Here is a 22713-nt window from a genome sequence, read left to right as displayed (position 1 = left end):
TTTGTATTTTGTACATTTGAAGAGCCCATTATGTAGCACCTTAACTTTTACATTATGTAGCACTAATGGTACATATTTAACAATAAGTCTTTATATTTCTCTAGGATTCATGTAGCCAGTGTCACCTCACGCAGAAAGGTCGATCAATTGGTCACCAAGACTATTCCGTTTAGTATATTTAACCATCATAGTTGCTCTCAACACTGATTCATTCTCTAGTGTTTACTTTGCTTTCTGACAACATTATCTGAGCTCATTACTGCCAAGTATCTAACGTCTGAAAGATTTATACCTTCCACCGTGATAGTTTACTATCAATACTTATGTTTCACAGTTCTGTCATTATGGTTATTCTATAATTCTTTGATACTGGTCTATGATTTAGAGGGGCATATTAGTCATCTGGGGACCATGCAAACTACCCACATTTCCTTACTCACACGCACAGGGTAAATGTGAAAATGTAATTCACTACTGTTTCTGTGTCAAAGGGAAGAACGCGTGCACGTGTTTCAACTTCACTGTGTACCACGCGGGATGCACTGCCGATGCTTTCAAAGTTCATCTTGAGAACACTGTCCAGTTAGGAGTAAACATTGCTTGTTCCTGCCCTCTTGCGCGCACCATAGTTGGTATTACAGTTATATCTGCACAAAATGTGCCTATCTTGTCACCTATATTTTTCTTTTTAAAAATTATCCAGGCTACAGCTAACCAGTCTTTTGAAGACAGGTTATTTTGCACCGAACACCTTTTGCAGGAGTGAAACGAATAGCTAGAATCGTCACTAGCTTTAACCTTTCGTGATTTGATTCATCGACCATGACACACACTTAGCATGTTGAAATTCTGACTGAACTTCATGCATTGTGTAATGCGGTAAAACGTTCACTAAAATTGCCTCGCATTTTGTCCTTGAACATGCGAATTTCTTCTCGAATAGGTTTCCGACGAGAAGAGTCTTGCCGTTCATTGAATGGAAAGAAAGATTGTGTTTTGCGGTATGGAACCCAAACAGCACTTGTTCCGCGTTAGCCTTCGTGTGTTTGCAGTTCATTCGTTCTTACAGAGGAAGTGACGCAGCTACAAGTCCTCTCAGAAACTGCCAACAGGTGCTTCATTTTCTTTGTGCTTCGTTGTATCGGTAAGTCCTCAGTGTTCAGTGGAAAACACTGAATGACACAGCGTGCATACCGCCTTCGTACTCGCGGTTTCCATCAGGTAAAGGAATCCTCTTTTCAAGAAAGAAACTTTATTTTCCCCATATTAACGGGCAGGAATTAGTTTCACACACACCGGACTGAGGTAAGCTCGTCGAAACGAGTGTTGAAACTGCCGCCAACTTCTCACTGTTGTAACAGTGCGAAGACATCGCGTCTGTTGCATCCACTGCAAATTTGTCATTTAGCAGTGAATAGCTAATTTGTAACTACGACTAGATAGTCCTATAACGTTCTTTAACGAAAACTTGTTACATCCGCGCGTCACTTCTGCGGTAGCAGATAATCGATACGAATCGCGAAACTCACGCGTAGGTCACTGGCAGTAAACACGATGACGGAAAATGTTCTGTTCTCACCTCTCCTCATTCCGTGATCAAAATAAACCTTCTTTATTCCATCTTTGCCTTCAAGACAAAGCAAGACTAAAGAAAATGTTAAGAAACTATGACGCTAAATTAATGTAAAAGTAAATAAAAACGAAAGTGAAACATCAAAGATAAGGTTACTGCTGATTACGAAAAACCGTTAGATTTGGCATCCCGTTGACTGTTCTGCGGGACAATGGGAGACGGAACGATATAGGAGTCCCTTTAAAGACCGGACTCCTGGTCACGCTAGCACAGGCCCTAGTGTGAACGCCCTTTAAAATGGCTCCTGTCACTACGTTTACATGCTACACGTCTTCCGAAAGACGAAAACCGAATTTCGGAAACGGTTTTTCGCCGCCGTTTTTACATGTTAAGGTCTGAAGCAGATTCGCCATCCCAGTTAAATATGTCGCCTGGAAAACAGCTGTTGCAGTTTCTCATTTAGTCAGCACAGTAGCTATTTCCCTTCAGTTAGACGAGGTGTAAATAGCTTATGTCTAATTTTTCTACTTGTCCTTAACTGTACATAAAGCCACTCCGGCCACATTAGCCGAAAATTTTTGAAAAAGAGACGAAGCCTGTCAGCCCAAGGATTTTTCAAAACCGGTTGCGTTTACGTGGGAGTGAAAATTGATTGCGCAGTTCGGAAAATCGGCAACTGGAGGCGGATTTCCAGAATAGATTTACGTGACTACCCAGAATCGGTATTCGGAAATGTGATTACGGTATCTGGTGTTGGGAGTCCCGTGTAAACGGGGCGGGCTTCGTGTTGCCAGCTGTGTACGGCAGTGCGAGACAATCCGGTGTGGGTGGAGGCAGGCGTAGACGCCTCGCCGGCTCTGCCGCAGCCGCTGCCTCGGCTGCCGGGGGCCGACCTGGCAACGCCGCAGTCGTGTCAAGTTCGCACCCCTCTCACGAGAAATACGCATTTCTTTCATAGTTCTCGATAGATGTGCCAAGTTGCAGAGTTCTTTGTACAAAATTTCAATAGTCCTGCAGAATTTAGCGAAGAAAACAAGAATACTCGAAAAAATTTCGTATCGAAAACATTCTTTGTCAGTTTTAGCAAAATATATATTCGTACAACAGTTCTGAACAGAACACCAAGACCTCTATCGAAAATCCTAATATCTTTTTGTGGCGATGATAGTTCATACAGTAGCTGCTTTGATCTTCGACCCACTGTCTCCACAGAAAGAAAGAAATTCGTACAACAGTTTTGATGAACACTTCTGGATAACACCCCAGGACTTCTATCGATAGTCATAACATTTTTTGTGGTTATAATAGTTTAAGATAATTGATTAATTGTGGAACTCACTTCCTCTACAAAAAATTGTCTATTCGTACGTTCTGATGACAGCTCTGGATAGCATTGTAAGAGTGCTGTCGAAAATACTAGTAACATATTCTGTGCTGGTAATTGTTTACGTAGTAACGGCATTTATTAAGGTTTGCTTATGAGCATTTCCCGTGAAGTTTGTACCCCATTTACGAGGGATATAAATTTTTTTCATAGTTTTTTATATGTATGCAATAGTTCTAGAGTTCCCTGCACAAAACACGAATAGTTCTGCAAAATTTCGGGAAGAAAACAATAACTCGGCAAAATTTTGGTATAGTAAAAAATTAGTCAGTTTAGAAAAAAAATAAATTTGTGTAACAGTTCTGTTGGCAGTTCTGGATAGCACCGGAAGAGTTATATTGAAAATAGGAACATTTTTGTGGAGATAATAGTTTATGCGATTATTGTTTTAATCTGATACTCACTTTCTCTACGAAAACAAAATTCGTAGAATAGTTCTGACGAGAGGTCTGAATAGCACCCACAGAGTTCTACTGGAAACTATAACAACATTTTTTGTGACGATGACATTATATGAGAATTAATATGGGACTCACTTTTGTCATGTGAAAGTAATAAATTCGTACAAAAGGTCTGATGGCATTTCTTAATAGGACCCTAAGAGTTCTACCGAAAACTGTAATAACATTTTTTGTGGGGATAACAGTTAATGAGATAATATCATTTACGAGAGTCACAACATTTTTGTGGTGCCAATAGATTATGAAATAGATCGTGTGTTCAGTCTGCAGTGGGTGTGCGCCGATGTGAAACTTGCTGGCAGATAAAAACTGTGTGCCGGACCGGGTCCCGAACCCCAGGCTGTGACGAAGCAATATCGTCACAATATCCTTTCTTCCAGGAGTGGTACTGCTGCAATTTTCGTAGGATAACGTCTGCGAATTTTGGAATGCAGGAGATGAGGTAGTGCTGGAAGTACAGCTGTGAGGACGGATCGTAAATTCTCAATTTTATTTTGGAATTATGTGAGACATAAATAGTTTGCAGTGACTACAACTAATAAGGTCATCTGCGTAGGCGACAATTCCGTCTGACCTGTCATCCCCATCCAGAAGTTGTAGGAGGGGTTCGATTGCTATGTCCCAGAAGATGGGGCCGCAGATCGACCCTTGAGAGAGCCTTCGGTAATTCTTTTAATTTCTTTCCGGCTGTCCATCTGCCATTCGACCACTCGGTCTTTACAGTAGTCTACAGTGATAGCGGTACCTCCAGATGTCTTAGCCTCTGAAACAGTGCGGGCGACCAAAGATTATCAAATGCTCCGGCAATGACAATCATTATTGCCATGGCGTATTTCTGTTTTGTGGTGTTAACTATGTGCAGGGCCTGGTTGATGGCATCATCTATTGATCTGCCAGATCTGAAGCCGAACTGGTGTTGGCTCATACCCCTGGGAGCTCTGTGTGTTTGTAGGCGCTTACACAGTAGCCTCTCCTGAATCTCTGCTAGGGTGTTTTATTAGGCATATTGGCCTGTAAGTCTTTGGATTTCTTAATAATGACTGCTTTGGAGGTTTTCCATACTGTAGGTACCCTGCCCAGCCGTAAGGCACCGTTCAGTAACGTTGTTAGGTACGTGGTGATCTGCGGTGCTAGTTTTTCAGTGTTTCCGAGTGGATACCATCTGGTCCAGGTGCTTTTTTGTTTTTGAGCTCTGAGATTGCTAGCGCAACCTCTTCTTGCACAAAAGGACGGGTGACAGTTGCAGCGTTGTATGGTGTGTGTAGGTTTTCTCATAGTGTTGCATGGTATTGTGTGTCTGTATCAATAACGTCGTCAGGGAGCAGTTTATACAGCAGAAACGCCGCTGTATTCCTCCATCCCCTCATCGTGCCGTCATCCTGCCTTAGCGTTCCCAGAACTAGTGGCGTTTTTATCTTCTCTGTCAGTATTTTGTATGGTTCCCCCCATATATTTAGCGCTGTGTTGTTTCAAATAGTTCCCATTGTTGTCTACGCGTGTTGTAAAGTGTGTGTGTGTCTTGTGCATGCCTATATGCTTAGTCTTATTCGTCTGTCCCTATCTGCTATCGCCCTTTGATATAATTTTCGTTTGCGTCTTGTGTGTGTCTCGTGAGTTCTTTGGTCCATGGTACTGGTGAGCAATTTGTGTTCTTTGCTGTCGGTATTGAAGTGTTTTGTGCATGTTGTATTACCTGTGTTAACTTCTGTGCTCTATAATCGATACTTCCATTGATGTTTTCTAGATCGTGTCGTTGGATAATTTCCGTTAATTTGTTCCAGTCTGCTTTGCGCAACAGCAAGTGTCTGGTGTGTGATTTGGTCATTGTGTTCTTAGTGTGAGTTAGTGTGTCTGTTACGACATTATGATCTCTACTGGTTATGTTGTCGTGTACAGTCCAGTTTGTTACGTATGCCATTGCTGCATTATTTGCCAGCGTGAAGTCGATATTACTGCTCGTACCATCGAACCCTGCATATGTTGGTATAGGTCCTCCCGTATTCATTACATGTAATTGTGTTTCTTGTATTAGATCAGTGATTGTCCGTCCTCTGTCATCTGTTCTGAGTTCCAGAGGGTCGATCTGGAATTATGTCAGCACTTATCTCTAATTTTTTGCCTCTGGCACACGTTACTAGTTCTCTGATATAGTCTGCGTACGGCTTTATTTGATGGCTGTATTGGGCGTACATGGATGCAATAACCCATGTGACGTTCCCGTTAGTTATTTCTATGGTAACCAAGTGTTGATTGCATAACTGTGTTACCTTAATTAGAAGTTCTACTTAGAATTACTATTGCAGCCTTACAGTCATTGCTGCATGTTATTCTGGTAGCATGTTTTGGTTGACATATCAGTTGCCCGTTTCTATTATAAGGTTATTGTAAGCACATGATGTCTGCCTGCAAGTCTTGTGCTATTTTATGGATTTCCGCGCTGACTGTCGTACTGTTTTTTGTTTTTTGTTGTAAGATATTCATTTTTTGCCTATGTCCACTCAACGCAACAACCAAAAGTGAGCGCAAAGCACTTTCAGTATCACGAAACTCTGTCGTGTAAATATGGGCCAAAACTCGAAGGTAAAGTTGTTTGACTTGTGACTTACCTCCTGAGAAGCATTTCCACCTCGAAATCATGACCATAAAATGGTTTAAATATATTCTCGAACAACACGAGGGCAGAATTACTCTTTCATGCAAAACAATATGACTATAAAACCTTTTCAAATAATCTGTTAAGCCCGAGCAATTGGCTATTGCTTTAGAAATGGCAACCAACAAAGCCTTACCGAAATCAGTTACCATGATTTTTGGTTTGGGATTTCCAGATCTGACGATTTCCATAAAGAAAAATGACAAGAATAATGCGTCACGCCTAGAGGATATCATCTGATAAGTTGGGCAACTGATTGATGATATTTGGATCTTTACTAGTGACGTTTACTACGCGGATACGTATGTACTCATACAGGTATATGTACTTTGACTTAATTTCCACACAGTCAGCTCTGTTTGACAGATCCCCAAACCGTGATATAACTCGAAATACAACGCCACCCGTAGCATCTACTGAATCGTATACACTGCTATTCATTTGATGACAATATTTGTGCAAGTGACTTTGATCTTTCAGCCAATATATACAGAAGAATGGGTCCAATCCAATTGCGTGAATTTCGTCCAGTTGGTTGTATGTTTTGCAATTTGCAAGTTTTAAACAGGCTTACTAGTTGTTATACCAAATCGTTTGTCCCTTTACTCTTCTTTAGCCTTTCTCAAGACAACAGCATTGTGTAAATTTGGAGGAATCATGTCTCCGATAGAGGTATTTTTCGCTTCATCATTTCGCCTAAGAGCTGCAGGCATCCTGTTATCAACCAATTTCGTGCCACGAAGTTGTCTTCTTTTCAGGTGAATACTATCGTCTGAAAAGTTTGAAAGTCTGCAGTTTAGAATAATAACGTTGTCCTTTTTTGGCTTCTTTAGAGCAATCCCTTCGAAAGTGGCTCCACATTCTGTACATCTTCCTTTGATCTTCAAGAAGTACTTTGAACTTGAACATTCACACACTTTTCACGTATTTGAAAGAAAAGGCACATGCAATTTTGTGTTGTTCATAAATTTTATCAGCCATCAAATCTGTCCTTTTCCCTATTTCCAGTCTTGAAAGGCCGAAGTGGCCGTGCGGTTAAAGGCGCTGCAGTCTGGAACCGCAAGACCGCTACGGTCGCAGGTTCGAATCCTGCCTCGGGCATGGATGTTTGTGATGTCCTTAGGTTAGTTAGGTTTAACTAGTTCTAAGCTCTAGGGGACTAATGACCTCAGCAGTTGAGTCCCATAGTGCTCAGAGCCATTTGAACCAGTCTTGAAAACTTTCCAAGTTTTCTCTTTGTTGGTTTTACGGTGGACCATTTTTTCTGCTGACAGTAGTAGGTCAAATTGCTTTGTCATGCCCTTGTTGCACGAAAAACCAAAAACATTCCACGACTCACCTCTGCTGTCGTCTTTTTCTTCAACGAAACATTCCAGCCTGAAGGTCTTTCTAACAAAAGTAAGCAGATGACGACGATCATCTTTAATTGTTGTGTAAATATTCTTTGAAGACATTTTCGGACAGTTTTTGGAAGACCAGATGAGACGGAGTGAATTGAATGCCTCTATCATCGATTACTTTAAATTCCTCCATGCAGAGAAGATTGTACATTTTTATGGGTATTTCGGTTCATAAATATCACTTGCACAACAGGCAGCGACTTTACAACGGGCACAGACTGTACGAGAGCTGTGACTGAACGAGCATAATGATTATTCGCACGAGTGTGAGTAGTTTAGTTACGTTTAGTCATTGGGGGCAGAGCAAGGAGCGAAGTGCAGCAGTGGCGGGCGCCTTCACACGACGCGGCGCGCGCCACCCAAAAACTGCAGCTGTTGTTGTCGTCAGCTTTGATGCTGCCTCTATTGTAACTGCTACGCCGACGTCACTTGCCGATTGTTTAAAAGACGCAGTTCATGTGTTCATTGTTTCCAGATGTAGTGCCACGACGTTTGCATAGCTGCTGTGCTTTGTTTATTATTTTTTGGTCTTGAGAGGTCTCAGGGACGTATCATAGTTTCTATTATCCTTCCATCGTGCGCAGCTGTTGACATTGATACATGTCGAAATTTTCTGTAAATTACTTTTAAACAATTTGCAGTATTGGCGCCTTCTCGTTATAGCTTCCTTTCTCTGTACGCCTTTCATTGTTGTATGATTCAGTATGGACGCTAATGATCTCCTTACGAGATATGAGCCGATTGCTCGTTTTTATCCACTGTGCCGTTTCGTATTTCATTTCAGCAATTTATTTGTTTATCAACGTAGAAAGTCGTACAAAGCTGATCCAGAATGTGAAATGTGATTAAATTCTGTTCGAACTGTCTAATGGTCAGTGTCCGCTGTCTGAACGTCAAATATCAAATTAATACACTGCGCCTGGTTGCGTTAATTTATAGGAATGTTATTATTTTAAGTGGAACATACTAGATCATGTTGAAGAAATCCAAAGCATATTGTTCGACGAGGATAATATTATTTGATGCTGTAATTGCCTCATAGATGACGATATTTGTCTATTGTAGTTATGTATTGCAATCAGCAATTTGAGAGCGTCAAAGATTCATTTCAGCGTGAGGGAGGGGTAAAATCAATAGATGTTATTGAATTGAAAGCCTTCATCAGTCTCTTGTTTTTAATTTTTGTTAACAAAAGCAGCAGATGAATCCTGGAAGATCTCTGTGGAGGTGATGGGGATGGCATTGAAAAATTTCACCTCGCAAATGAACGTAAAGCGTTTCAAATTTATTGTGGGGTGTCTTAGATTTTACAGTCGCGCTATTCGTGATGAAATGAGACAATTGGAGAAGCTAACAGCAATTCGGGAAATATTTACTGTTTGTACGCAACTACGAAGAATCTTATACCCTCGGAGAAAATGTTGCAGTAGACGAGAAGCTGGAAGGATTCTGTGGAAGGTGCAGTTTTCGCCAAATGTACGTATCAAAACAAACAAGTATGGATTTAAAATCTATGCTTTGTGGATTCTTAAGTATTTTACCCGTACAGTTTGGAAATATACGCTGTGTTGCAACCAAAAGGATTTACCAACTGAGCAATACATTTTGACGTTGTTCTGTGACTGTGTAAACCTACATATCAGTCAGGTCGAAATGTGAAAGCGGACAACTGGTTTACTAGTACTGGAATGATGATAGAGTTATGAAGGAAGAATTTTTCATTTGTTGGCACGATGAAGAAAAACAAGCGTGAGATTTCTCTAGAGTTTCCTATCATTAAAAGAAGGGCGGCCCAGAGTTCCTGTTTTGGCTTCCACAAGACTGAACTCTGGTTTCCTCCGTACCTAAAGAGGAAGTCTGTGATCCTGGCATCACGTTTGCGTGAAGATAATTCGATAGATGCTGACTCTGTAGATAAACGAAAGATGATGTAAATTGTACAATAGCGTCAAGTGTGGTATTTTCACAGCGGATAAGCTGAATGCTTGGCACAACGCCGCAAGAAATGTCCGCCGATGGTCAATGGTTATATTTTTGTAATGATCAATACGGTTTGAATCTATGCACAAGTGATTTATTGTGGCAACAGTGAGAATTGTATCGTAAGGAAAGGGTCCTGAATCACCTATGTTATACATTGTTTTCTTCGCTAAATTCTGCAGAACTATTGAAATTTTGTGCAAAGAACTCTATAACTGTGACACATCTAGCAAGAACCGTGAAAAAAATGTATATTTCTCGAAAAAGGGTCGCTAACTTCCCAGGACTCGACGCGGCGTGCAACGGCGGTTGGCGTGGGTCAGTCGTGGAGTGGGGGAGGGGCCAGGCGGCCAGTGCCAGAAGGTCCTCAGGGGAAGGCGGGCAGCTGGTCCCGACCGCAGTTTCCGGACGCCGCGGCTGTTCCTTTGTTTTGCTCGCTTTTGTGTAGTCCGTCCCGTTAACTCACGAGAGAGCAACGTCAGCAAACTGCTCCTCTCTAATACATTGTCTTAATTAAAAAAAAAAAAAATAGCATTGCTACGAATGGGGAATAGTGTGTTAAATTACTGAGTCGAGTGTTTCATTGCTCGTTATTTATCGCCGTTCTAGTCATTTAAGCGCTGAAAACCTGAGGGAATAACGTTGAACGAGCGGAAAATAGCGCCACGTTCAGTCGGACATTGTTTCGATGTGCGATTCGAGATTCCTTCAGAATTCTCGCACGACACATATTTAAAATAAATACAACACGTTATTTATTATGTCACTGCGTGGAAATAACGTGTCTTCATACGACACAACTTTGCGAAAGCCATCAACTGCAGCACTTTGGCATAAATGAGTTTTGGAGCGACACCACGTCTTATGCCTCCGATTCCGTGAGCCGTAGTCATCTCCATTACGGAATCTCCAGCAGAAATGTTTCACGTAAACTGAGCGAATTTAAACGTCCAAAATGCTTCGGTAATCCACTCGTAAAGTAGTATAACCTTAGGGTACGGTTTTCACGCAGTAAGAGAAGTATCAGTTGGAAGCTTAGCGTGTCTCGAGGAAACGGAACTGAAGGCGGTGAAATAACCGGACATTATTCAGATGGCTCTAACAAGGGAACCTCCCCATCGCACCCCCCTCAGATTTAGTTATAAGTTGGCACAGTGGATAGGCCTTGAAAAACTGAACGCAGATCAATCGAGAAAACAGGAAGAAGTTGTGTGGACCTATGAAAAAATAAGCAAAATATACAAACTGAGTAGTCCATGTTGAAGATAGGCAACATCAAGGGCAATTTAAACTTAGCAGTGCCGTCGTCCCGAGGTTAGCGTGGGCAATTGCGGAGCGAAAGGTTCTTGGTTCAAGCCTTCCCTCGATTGGAAAATTTAATTTCTTATTTTCAATTTATGTCACAAACTCTTATGTTTTCATTACTTTTTTGGGAGTGATTATCACATCCACAAGGAAACCTAACCAGGGCAAGGTAGAAGAATATTTTTACCCATTCGCCAACTTTACAAGTTAGGTGGGTCGACAACATATTCCTCTCATGTGACGCACATGCCGTCACCAGTGTCGTATAGAATATATCAGACGTGTTTTCCTCTGGAGGAATCGGTTGACTATGGCCTTGCGATCAACTGCTTTCGGTTCCCATTGGAGAGCCACATCCTTTCGTCTACTAATCGCACAGTTTTGCGGTGGGGTCGCAAAACACAGGCACTAAACTTATTACAGTGAACAGAGACGTCAGTGAACGAACGAACAGATCACAACTTTGCGAAAATAAAGAAAATAAATTTTTCGCTCGAGGTTAGACTTGAACCAAGGACCTCTTGTTCCGCATCTGCTCTCGCTAACCACGGGACCACGGCACTGCTCAACTTAAGAGTCCTTGATGTTGCCTATCTTGCAGATGGACTACTCAGTTTGTATATTTTGCTTATTTTTCCATAGTTCCACACAACTTCCTCCTGTTTTCTCGATTGATCTGTGTTCAGTTTTTCAAGCCCTATCCACTGTGCCAACCTATAACTAAATCTGAGGGGGGTGCGATGGGGAGGTTCCCTTGTAAGCACCATGGGACTTGACATCTGAGGTCATCAGTCCCCTAGACCTAGGACTACATCCATGCCCGATGCAGGAGTCGAACCTGCTACCTTATCAGCAGCGCGATTCCGGACTGAAGCGCCTAGAACCACTCGTCCACAGCGGCCGGCGGTTATTATTCACCCAGTATTTCAGAATGAGGCAGCTTAGCGATTTGCGGTACTCAACTTGCTATCAAAGACTGAGATATTTTTCTCGCTAACGTCATTCCCCCGGCCCTAAAAACAATGTTCTTGTTGTTGTGGTCTTCAGTCCTGAGACTGGTTTGATGCAGCTCTCCATGCTGCTCTATCCTGTGCGAGCTTCTTCATCTCCCAGTACCTACTGCAACCTACATCCTTCTGAATCTGCTTAGTGTATTCATCTCTTGATCTCCCTCTACGATTTTTACCCTCCACACTGCCCTCCAATACTAAATTTGTGATCCCTTGATGCCTCAGAACATGTCCTACCAAACGGTCCCTTCTTCTGGTCAAGCTGTGCCACAAACTTCTCTTCTCCCCAATCCTATTCAATACTTCCCCAGTAGTTATGTGATCTACCCATCTAATCTTCAGCATTCTTCTGTAGTACCACATTTCGAAAGCTTCTATTCTCTTCTTCTCCAAACTATTTATCGTCCATGTTTCACTTCCATTTATGACTACACTCCATACAAATACTTTCAGAAATGACTTCCTGACACTTAAATCTATACTCGATGTTAACAAATTTCTCTTCTTCAAAAACGCTTTCCTTGCCATTGCCAGTCTACATTTTATATCCTCCCTACCTCGACCATCATCAGTTATTTTGCTCCCCAAATAGCAAAACTCCTTTACTACTTTAAGTGTCTCATTTCCTAATCTAATTCCCACAGCATCACCCGACTTAATTCGACTACATTCCATTATCCTCATTTTGCTTTTGTTGATGTTCATCTTACATCCTCCTTTCAAGACTCTATCCATTCCATTCAACTGCTCTTCCAAGTCCTTTGCTGTCTCTGACAGAATTACAATGTCATCGGCGAACCTCAGAGTTCTTATTTCTTCTCCATGGATTTTAATACCTACTCCGAATTTTTCTTTTGTTTCCTTTACTGCTTGCTCAATATACAGATTGAATAACATCGGGGATAGGCTACAACCCTGTCTTACTCCCTTCCCAACAACTGCTTCCCTTTCATACGTCTCGACTCTTATAACTGCCATCTGGTTTCTGTACAAATTGTAAATAGCCTTTCGCTCCCTGTATTTTACCCCTGACACCTTTAGAATTTGAAAGAGTATTCCAGTCAACATTGTCAAAAGTTTGCTCTAAGTCTACAAATGCTAGAAACGTAGATTTGCCTTTCCTTAATCTTTCTTCTAAGATAAGTCATAAGGTCAGTCATGCCTCACGTGTTCCAGTGTTTCTACGGAATCCAAACTGATCTTCCCCGAGGTCGGCTTCTACCACTTTTTCCATTCGTCCGTAAAGAATTCGCGTTAGTATTTTGCAGCTGTGACTTATTAAACTGATTGTTCGGTAATTTTCACACCTGTCAACACCTGCTTTCTTTGGGATTGGAATTATTATTTTCTTCCTGAAGTCTGAGGGTATTTCGCTTGTTTCATACATCTTGGTCACCAGATGGTAGAGTTTTGTCAGGACTGGCTCTCCCAAGGCCGTCAGTAGTTCTAATGGAATGTTGTCTACCCCCAGGGCCTTGTTTTGACTCAGGTCTTCAAGTGCTCTGTCACTCTCTTCACGCAGTATCGTATCTCCCATTTCATCTTCATCTACATCCTCTTCCATTTCCATAATATTGTCCTCAAGTACATCACCCTTGTATAGACCCTCAATATACTCCTTCCACCTTTCTGCTTTCCCTTCTTTGCTTAGAACTGGGTTTCCATCTGAGCTCTTGATGTTCATACAAGTGGTTCTCTTATCTCCAAAGGTCTCTTTAATTTTCCTGTAGGCAGTATCTATTTTACCCCTAGTGAGATAAGCCTCTACATCTTTACATTTGTCCTCTAGCCATCTCTGCTTAGCCATTTTGCACTTCCTGTCGATCTCATTTTTGAGACGTTTGTATTCCTTTTTGCCTGCTTCATTTACTGCATTTTTATATTTTTTCCTTTCATCAATTAAATTCAATATTTCTTCTGTTACCCAAGGATTTCTACTAGCCCTCGTCTTTTTACCTACTTGATCCTCTGCTGCCTTCACTACTTCATCCCTCAAAGCTACCCATTCTTCTTCTACTGCATTTCTTTCCCCCATTCCTGTCAATTGTTCCCTTATGCTCTCCCTGAAACTGTGTACAACCTCTGGTTCTTTCAGTTTATCCAGGTCCCATCTCCTTAAATTGCCACCTTTTTGCAGTTTTTTCAGTTTTAATCTACAGGTCATAACCAATAGATTGTGGTCAGAGTCCACATCTGCCCCTGGAAATGTACTGCATGACAGAATGGCGATGTACTTCCAACATGATTGATGTCCGGCACATAGCTCGCGTGTGGTTGAAGCGGTGTTGAATAGCTTATTTCATGACAGGTGGATTGGTCGTTGAAGCACGATACCGTGGCCCGCACGTTCACCGGATCTTACAATTTAAAACCTGGTTCCTAAATCTCTGTCTTACGGTGATACATTACCCGTGTTAAAATGGCCCGTTGACCAATTGCGGAAAAGGTCGATATCATGCTGATATGTGGCTATTGTGAACAAAATGCCCAATGGGTGTGTGCTACGTATGCTGCTCGGTATCCTGGTCGACATCATCCAAGTGTCCGGACTGTTCGCCGGTTACTTACGATATTTAAGGAAACAGGAAGTGTTCAGCCACATGTGAAACGTCAATCACGACCTGCAACAAATGATGATGCCCAAGTAGATGTTTTAGCTGCTGTCGCGGCTAATCCGCACATCAGTAGCAGACACATTGTGTGAGAATCGGGAATCTTAAAAATGTCAGTGTTGAGAATGCTACATCAACATCGATAGCAGAATGCTACATCAACATCGATAGCACCCATACCATATTTCTATGCACCAGGAATTGCATGGTGACGACTTTGAACACTGTGTACAGTTCGGCCACTGGGTGCAAGAGAAATTACGGGTCAGTGACAGATTTTTTCCACGCGTTTTATTTAGCGACAAAGCGTCATTGACAGAAAGCAGTAACGGAAACCAGCATAATATCCACTATTGGGCAATGGAAAATCCACGATCGCTGCAACAAGTGGAAATACAGCGACCTTGGCGTGTTAATGTATGGTGCGGCATTAAGGGAGGAAGGATAATTGGCCCCTATTTTATCGATGACAATTTAAATGGTGAATTGTATGCTGATTTTCTATGTAATGTTCTGCCGATGTTACTACAAGGTGTTTCACTGCATGACAGAATGGCGATGTAGTTCCAACATGATTGATGTCCGGCACATAGCTCGTGTGTGGTTGAAGCGATATTGAATAGCTTATTTCATGACAGGTGGATTGGTCGTTGAAGCACGATACCGTGGCCCGCACTTTCACCGGATCTGACATCTCCAGATTTCTTTCTGTGGGGAAATTTGAAGGATATTTGCTATCGTGATCCACCGACAATGCCCGACAACATGTGTCAGCGCATTGTCAATGCATGTGCGAACATCATGGAAGGCGAACTACTCGCGTTGAGAGGAATGTCGTTGCACGTATTGCGAAATGCATTGAGGTTGACGGACATCATTTTGAGCATTTATTGCATTAATGTGATATTTACAGGTAATCACGCTGTAAAAGCATACGTTCTCAGAAATGATAAGTTCACAAAGGTACATGTATCACATTGGGCCAACCGAAATAAAATGTCAAACGTACCTACGTTCTGTATTTTAATTTTAAAAACCTACCTGTTACCAACTATTTGTCTAAAATTGTGAGCCATATGTTTTTGACTACTACAGCGCCATCTATCACAAAGTGAAAAAAGTGGTCCAGCTAAAGCATTCATATTTATGTATGTAGTACATGAATATGTAATAAAAAATGGGGGTTCCTAATTAAAAAAAGCAGTTGATATCCGTTTTACCTAAGGCAGTACCATCTAGCGGGCCAACCATAGCGCCATCTGCTTTCCCCCTTCAAGCTAGACAAGTTTCATTCTTTGTAGTTATTTCATCTGAGGCTTATTTCGTGAGATATTTGGCCGGTTCACAATCAATCACCACCCTGTACATAGATATAAAATTTCTGCAAAGAACAGTTCCATAAACAGATTCAATTATAAAGACGGAAATTGTATTTCTAGAACTATCGTGTTATATATAGCTTTGTATTTCTTGACATCTTGAACCAAACACGAAATGACTTCTTTTTCGCAGCATGTGTTGTCAAGTTTATACAACTGTGCACTGTGACTTTGTAATGACGAGACACTCACCTTTCACGTAACGGAGAATGAGACTCGAACAGCATCTTTCCTACAGGGCCGTGAAAGGAACTGATTAGCAAGAGGCGTGCAGTTAATGTCAGTATCTTTAAATTCATTCGATACCTGGAAAATGTGCCCTGCATACCAGTTTTCATCATATTTGAAAGCCACATAATGCCCAACTTGCAGTTGTTCCAACAAAGCATTTTCACAAGCTTCCACAGCAACAGTGCGCCCATTTGCATCTGTTTACAGCCTCTCCATTAGAAGGGTGTTAGTAGAAAAGTGCATGAAGTGACAGTGTTCCTGGATCTGTCCTCATCGTACCCCCCACCACACACACACACACACACACACACACACACACACACACATCCCCACCCCAGGGCTAACTAGTCAAATTTGACTCTTTTGTGATTGAGACATCTTTAAGTGAAGGTAAGAAATACCAACTGCAATGCCAAATACTTTTCATTATACTTAATTGTAGGACTGAAGAGTTACAGGGCAGAAGCTGAAGTCTGTACTGCTTCCCTGTGCAAGTTACAATATGTTTAAAAATCACAAATTTGAAGGACAGCACGGAAAAAGGATGCTTTTCAACATTTTTCATAAAAAGTTTGAATGATGGATTATACTTCTTACATGTTAGATCAACTTGATGGACTACGTACTATATGCATAAAAAACTGAGGTCAGTAGGTTAAGTCGTTACTGAGTATTAGGTCTCTGAAAATTGGGAAATTGGTGCCTGACTAATAACTGGGTGTGTACCCTTGAGCCTTCAAACCTGAATTTGTCAAAAATGGTTACAGTTAGGACAGTTTTACTGTTAATCCATGTAGGTAGCCATGTACCAAATATGACTCAATTCTGAGATGGGTCACCTTACCACCACAAGCTTCCATTCTCTTGTTCTCTGAACTGATCATCGTCCATATTTCATTTCTGTATAAAACTACACTCCAGATGAATATCTGTGGGAATGACTTCATGGTACTTCAGTTGACATTCTCCATTATCAATTCCTCCTTATCAGCCGTGGTTTTCTTTTTTTTTTTTTCCCCCCCTATGCAAGTGTGTGTTCTATGTCATCTGTACTTCGGTCATTGTGAGTTATTTTGCTGCCCAAATAGCAAATTCATCTACGACTTCTCGTGTCTTGTTTCCTAATCCAAATCTCCCAGCATCGCCTGATTTAATTAAACTACATTCCATACCCTTGTCAAACAAAAAAAAAAAAAAAAAAAAAAATTCCAGTTTGGAAAATCAACAATTTAAGGAAAAGATGAATTTCTGCTTACTATAAAAACAAGACATTAAGGTGCAGAGAGGTGCAATGAAAAGACACCTACACATCATCTTCCATCAGAAAACAAAACACACACACACACACACACACACACACACACACACACACACACACACACCTCATTCACATATGACTGCCATCTCCAGCAGTGTGGACCAGAATGCACGTCACATGGAAGAGAAGCAGAGAGATCTATCCCACAAGTTCAGTACAACCTCTAATCCCTGCTTAAGCCTGAGGGCCTTCCCGGAACCTCTCCCCTGAATCCATTTCCGTCCTCGCCGCTACGACATCCTGCATACCCACCTTCTACACGCTCCCCAAAATCCACAAGCCCGACAATCCTGGACGTGCGATTGTGACTGCTTATTGCACCCCCACTGAAAAACTTTCGCTCGTCATTGGCTGACACGTCCAACCGATTGCTCGTAATCTAGCCTCCCACTTCCTTCGACCTCCTCGATCCCTACTCGTCACAGTGCACACCACCTCCCTGTGCACCGACATCCCTCACGTCCGTGGTGTTATCACTGTTGCTCGCTACCTTTCTTGACGTCCTTCAGACTCTGAACCCACTACCTCGTTCCTAATTCACCTTACTACTTCTCCTTTGAAGGTAAGATTACAAACATTCACAGCACAGCCACGGACACCTGCACGGAACCCTGCTATGCCGAGTCTGTGTATACTTCATCTAGAGGAGACCTTCCTAGCCTCCCAAAATGCCAAAGCCGTGGTCTCATTAAGGTTCACTGGTGATATCTTCACGATCTGGACTCACGGCCGCGACAACCTATCTTCATTCCTTCACAACTTCAACACCTTCTTTTCCATCCACTTCACCTGGTACTCCTCAACCCAGTGTTCCACCTTTCTGGGTGTTGAAACCTTCCTCTACGATGGCTCCATCCACACTTCTGTCCACACGAAACACACCAACTACCAACAGCACCTACATTTTGGCAGTTGTCATCCTTCTCGTACAGCCTGGCCACCTGGGGACGGCGTATCTGCAGTGACGAGAACTCCGTTGCCCAGTGTGCTGAGGGTCCCAGACGTAGTTAGCAAACGGATCTCCTGTGCCATTTCCCTTCACACCCCCAATCCTCCCACCACCCCCCAGAACCGTCCACAAAGGAGTGGCCCCTTTGTCACCCAATACCACCCTGGGCCGAAACAACTGAGCTACATCCTTCGCCAGGTCTTCGATCGCCTTTCGTTGTGCCCTGAAATGAGGGACACCCTGCCCGAGATCGTTCGCACTCCTCCTAAAGTTACGTTCTGTCTCCCACCGTACCTCTACGACATTCTAGCTGATCTCTGTGCCACTTCCGGTGCCACAGGGATCATTCCCTGTGGAAGACCCAGGTGTGACACCTGGCCAAATCCACCAAAACAGCTCTTCCTATTCCAGTCCTGTCACAGGCTTATCTTCCCCAATCAGAGGCCACCTGAAAAAGCAGCCATGTTGTATACCAGCTCGGATGCAATCATTGCACAGTTTTTATATTGGTGTGTATACCAACCAACTGTCCACCAAGATGAACAGCCACTACTAAACTGTAGCCCAGACAGTGTAGCACATCCTGTGGCTCGACATGCAGCTGAACGTAACTCGCTCAGTTTCAGTGGCTGCTTCACTACGCAAGCCATCTGGAGCCTCTCATCTACGCACAGCTTCTCTGAACTGCACAGATGGGAATTACACTTACAACTCATTGTCCGTGCCCGAAATTATCCCGGCCTCGACCAACGGTAACCTGTCGTCTCGCACCCTCCGTCTGATAGTTTGTGCCCCTTCTGTCCTATCACCTTCTCCCTATTCTCTCTTCCCACCCTCTCTATGTTCTGTCCTCTGCTAGTGCACCCACCCATAATTTCCAGATCCTCCCCTTTTTGGCTCCATTTTTCCCCACCTCCCTGCCCCACAGAGACTTGACGATATGTCTATTGGAGGTCTAGTCCCTGCACATAGCCTCATACAGTGCTCTTCTCTCCACCCCTACCCCCTCACCTGTACCCTGCTATATGTTGTGCTTCCTGCCCCCTCCAGATGCTTGCATTCTACGTGACAGCTACATTCCTGTCCAAGCTGCCAGTGTGTGTGTGTGTGTGTGTGTGTGTGTGTGTGTGTGTGTGTGTGTGTGTGTGTGTGTGTGTGTGTGTGTTTTCCTTTCTAACATAGGCTTTGGCCAAAAGCTAATTGGTGTTTTGTTGTGCCTGTCTGCAACTTAACATTTTATCTTTACAATAAGTAGCTCTCTATTTTTTCCTTAGATTATTGATAATCCTTACCCTTGTTTTACTTCTGTAGGAGTTCGTCTTATAACACATTTTTCAAGACACTGTCCATTCCGTTCAGCTATTCCTGTAAGTCCTTCGCCATCGCTAACGGAACCACAATGGTGTCTGCAAACATTATGCCTCAGGTCTGTTCAACGTGGCAGTACCGCAGGCGATCTGTGATCGTGGAATTCTGTCTCTGGATTTGATTGAATTTATTTACATAGTGTTTCAGTCTTTTTGGTCATACATGAACCGTGATTAGGGGTGGCAATTATGTTAAAGACATAACATTTCCTATTTCAAGGAACCATTACATTCCAAAACCTTGCAATAAAAATGAGATTTTTCTGGGACTCACAGCTCAGATTCTGTTGGTGACAGAAATGTAGGGTCGTGTGTTTTGGATAGCCCTTGGACCAGGGACCATTTGCATTCCCAGCAAGAGGATTGTCTTACTGTAACTATCCTACAATACGAGGTCAAAATTTGGTTTTTGAGTGCCAAAACTGAGCTGCGTATTCCGAGATGGTTGTGCACACCAGACAGTTGTAATCCTTACAATATATTCCTAAGATCCTGATGTTGAACATCCGTGAAAATTGTTTTGATATCTTCACCCATTTCCGAGGTACAGAGATTCAAAGTTACTCTACTTATACACACAAAAGATGGACACGAGATGAAAACGTAGCTTACAAAGTTATTTAGCGAGGAGAAATATGCTGTAAAGTATGTCTGTTATCGTTGTAAGGGTCATGGGAACCCCAAGTTGTGGCACTGAAGCACGTGCAGATTTTTATGCACTTAAAATCCAGTCTGAGGTGTAAAAATAGTTTTGCATTATTTCAGTTTTGTGTAAGTATACAGTCAAAATTTAATGATCCATAAAGTTATTTTCATATCAGAGACATGCCTTGCTGTAGCAGGCTAAAGAAGGGAACCAGTGGAAAGGCCGAATATGCTTCCGTTTGAGAGGCTCTCGGCAGAAAATTGGGGGACTAGCTGCCTCTGCGTACGTTCCTCAACACGTTTAAAAAAAATTACCAACGTTTTTGGCATGCAAACATATCTGTGGTTAGAGAGAAGGAGACGGTGGCATTTAGAAAAAGACAGAAAATTAATAAGTACTGGAAAATAGTAAACAGTGGTTCTGCTCCAGAAAGAGTGAAGGAAAAAGTGGCAGTGAGAGAGAGAGAGAGAGAGAGAGAGAGAGAGAGAGAGAGAGAGAGAGAGAGAGAGGACACTGCGGCAGTGGAACATAATAGGCAGATTGACGGAACAGTGCTCGGAGAAGAGTGAAGAAGACAGAGCCAGTGATAGAGAAACAAAGATGAGGGGGAAGTGGAAGTGGGTAAGAGCCAGTGATAATGAGAGATCAGAGTGTATGGCAGTGACAATGAGAAGAGACAGCAGCAGTGGGAAGGAAGTAATGAGGTGGTAGGACTAAGGTAGAGGAAGACGGAGACTGTGATGACGATGACTGTGCGAGCAGAAGAGCACAAATGGACTAGTGGGTGTTGAGTGCAGTACAGTAAGGGGAGGTTGTGGGAGTGAGAGGCGAGTTGCAAGCATGAATATGGTCAAATGCCAAATGTTTGAGAAAACTTGTGAAGGTGCTGAGGAAGGTAGACTGAGGTAGCCAGTACCATACTTTTCATTCAGAGGCTTTCAAACAGGAGCATATTTGCCCTTTTTTGTACTCATTTATTTACATAAATAAGAGGTTTTTTTATATGTCCGGCATGTGGAATTTCTGTTGGTTTTCAAAGGTTAATAACTGATGCTACATTTCAGATTTATGTTTAAATAAATGAGTAATTTTTAATCTAAATTTATTGAAGAACTGTTAGAAGTATTTTTTGTGAGAAATATTTGTCATGGGTCATTTGTTTTCTGTAAATTAATAAATATAGTTTCATAATAAGAATCATCCTTGCAGTTATTGTACATCATATTGAATTTATCTCGAGGATCACTTTCTATGGAGTCATAAGATTTCCTCCATTCCCGTGCCTCTGTTCATTTTGGTATTCTGCATCAGATGCTGAGTTCGCTATTAAGAAAACACCTATTATAAGTGTGGACAGAAAACTTAACTGAAAGCTACCTATTGGCACTCAAATAGCAAGCAAATATCGGAACGGCATAACAGTGACGACAAATGTTAACAGAGTGTTGTCAACAGTAATGATTTAACAGTGGCAAAACAGTTGAATGTTTTCATTTGGTTGCTCCCACATATTGCTTTCATTCAAAGACTGAATGAATAATTACACTCAATATGTAAAATTAAAACTGAATGAGTAGATTGTTTTCCACCAAATGACTGAATTGATTTTCATTTGATTTTCCCCATTGCTGTGTTACAGATCTCCCTTCCTTGGAAACAATTTGAAGACGTTTCGGAAATCGAACCAGCTTCCTCCCACACCGAGGGTAGCCACATTAACCGCCCATCTGTGGAGCCGGTACGTCATTAGCTTTTTATTTCTTAATTTCCTTTCTAAATAATACTAAATATATAAAAAACCAACATGTTAACATATGGCACTCCTGACATTATAATGAAGTATAATGTTCTTCAGCACTAATACAAATGTGCAACACTTGATATGTCTTCTTTTTCCATTTGGAACACTGTTTCAAGTTGGCTGCCCGGGGATATACCACGTGTAGCATCCAGCAACAGTCAGCTATCATACTGACATCCCTTCGGCTCTGATACCTTACCTTCCTTTACTCTCTCGGTGGAACCTTTCACACTGCTTCTCACTCACAGAACCTAGATTGTTTTTGGAAAATAGGTAATTGGGAGTTAGTGAAATGCAGCATTGAGGCACCCAGTACCTTCAAACTATCCAGCACGTTTCTCATTATTTTGTTGTAACGGAGAGCTTGCCGAGAAACTTGCTGATACCTTCTTTAAAGGATATCTGAGTTGACCTTTCAGTGTTGTCGGTCTTATCTTCAAATGTTTTATCTTTCTTTAGTTTCCAAATGTCAGAGCTGTCAAAAACTACTCCATTCAGCTCAGCTTCTGGCAAAACTTTGAGATATGGAAAAGTGCCAATCACGCGAGCCTTTATTAAGATTTAAATCAAACTTCAGTAAAAGACTCATGAAGGTGAGCACATAGACAATATAATACAGGTCTCACCTCACACACTCATATTGG

General features: G+C 42.1%; 1 long non-coding RNA gene across 1 annotated transcript in view; it reads left to right on the top strand.

The window, feature by feature from the left end:
- LOC126442705 (uncharacterized) overlaps nt 1–22713 on the top strand; it is a 98686-nt gene that overhangs the window by 24248 nt on the left and 51725 nt on the right. The window contains exon 2 of the long non-coding RNA XR_007581600.1: nt 21908–22006. This is a non-coding gene — a long non-coding RNA (uncharacterized LOC126442705). The remainder of the gene's footprint in view (nt 1–21907; nt 22007–22713) is intronic.

This window comes from Schistocerca serialis, unplaced genomic scaffold (genome assembly GCF_023864345.2).
Source record: "Schistocerca serialis cubense isolate TAMUIC-IGC-003099 unplaced genomic scaffold, iqSchSeri2.2 HiC_scaffold_1401, whole genome shotgun sequence".
NCBI classification, from domain to species: domain Eukaryota; kingdom Metazoa; phylum Arthropoda; class Insecta; order Orthoptera; family Acrididae; genus Schistocerca; species Schistocerca serialis.
The sequence above is the reverse complement of the archived record's forward strand: the minus strand, read 5'-3'. Positions and strand labels throughout refer to the sequence as shown.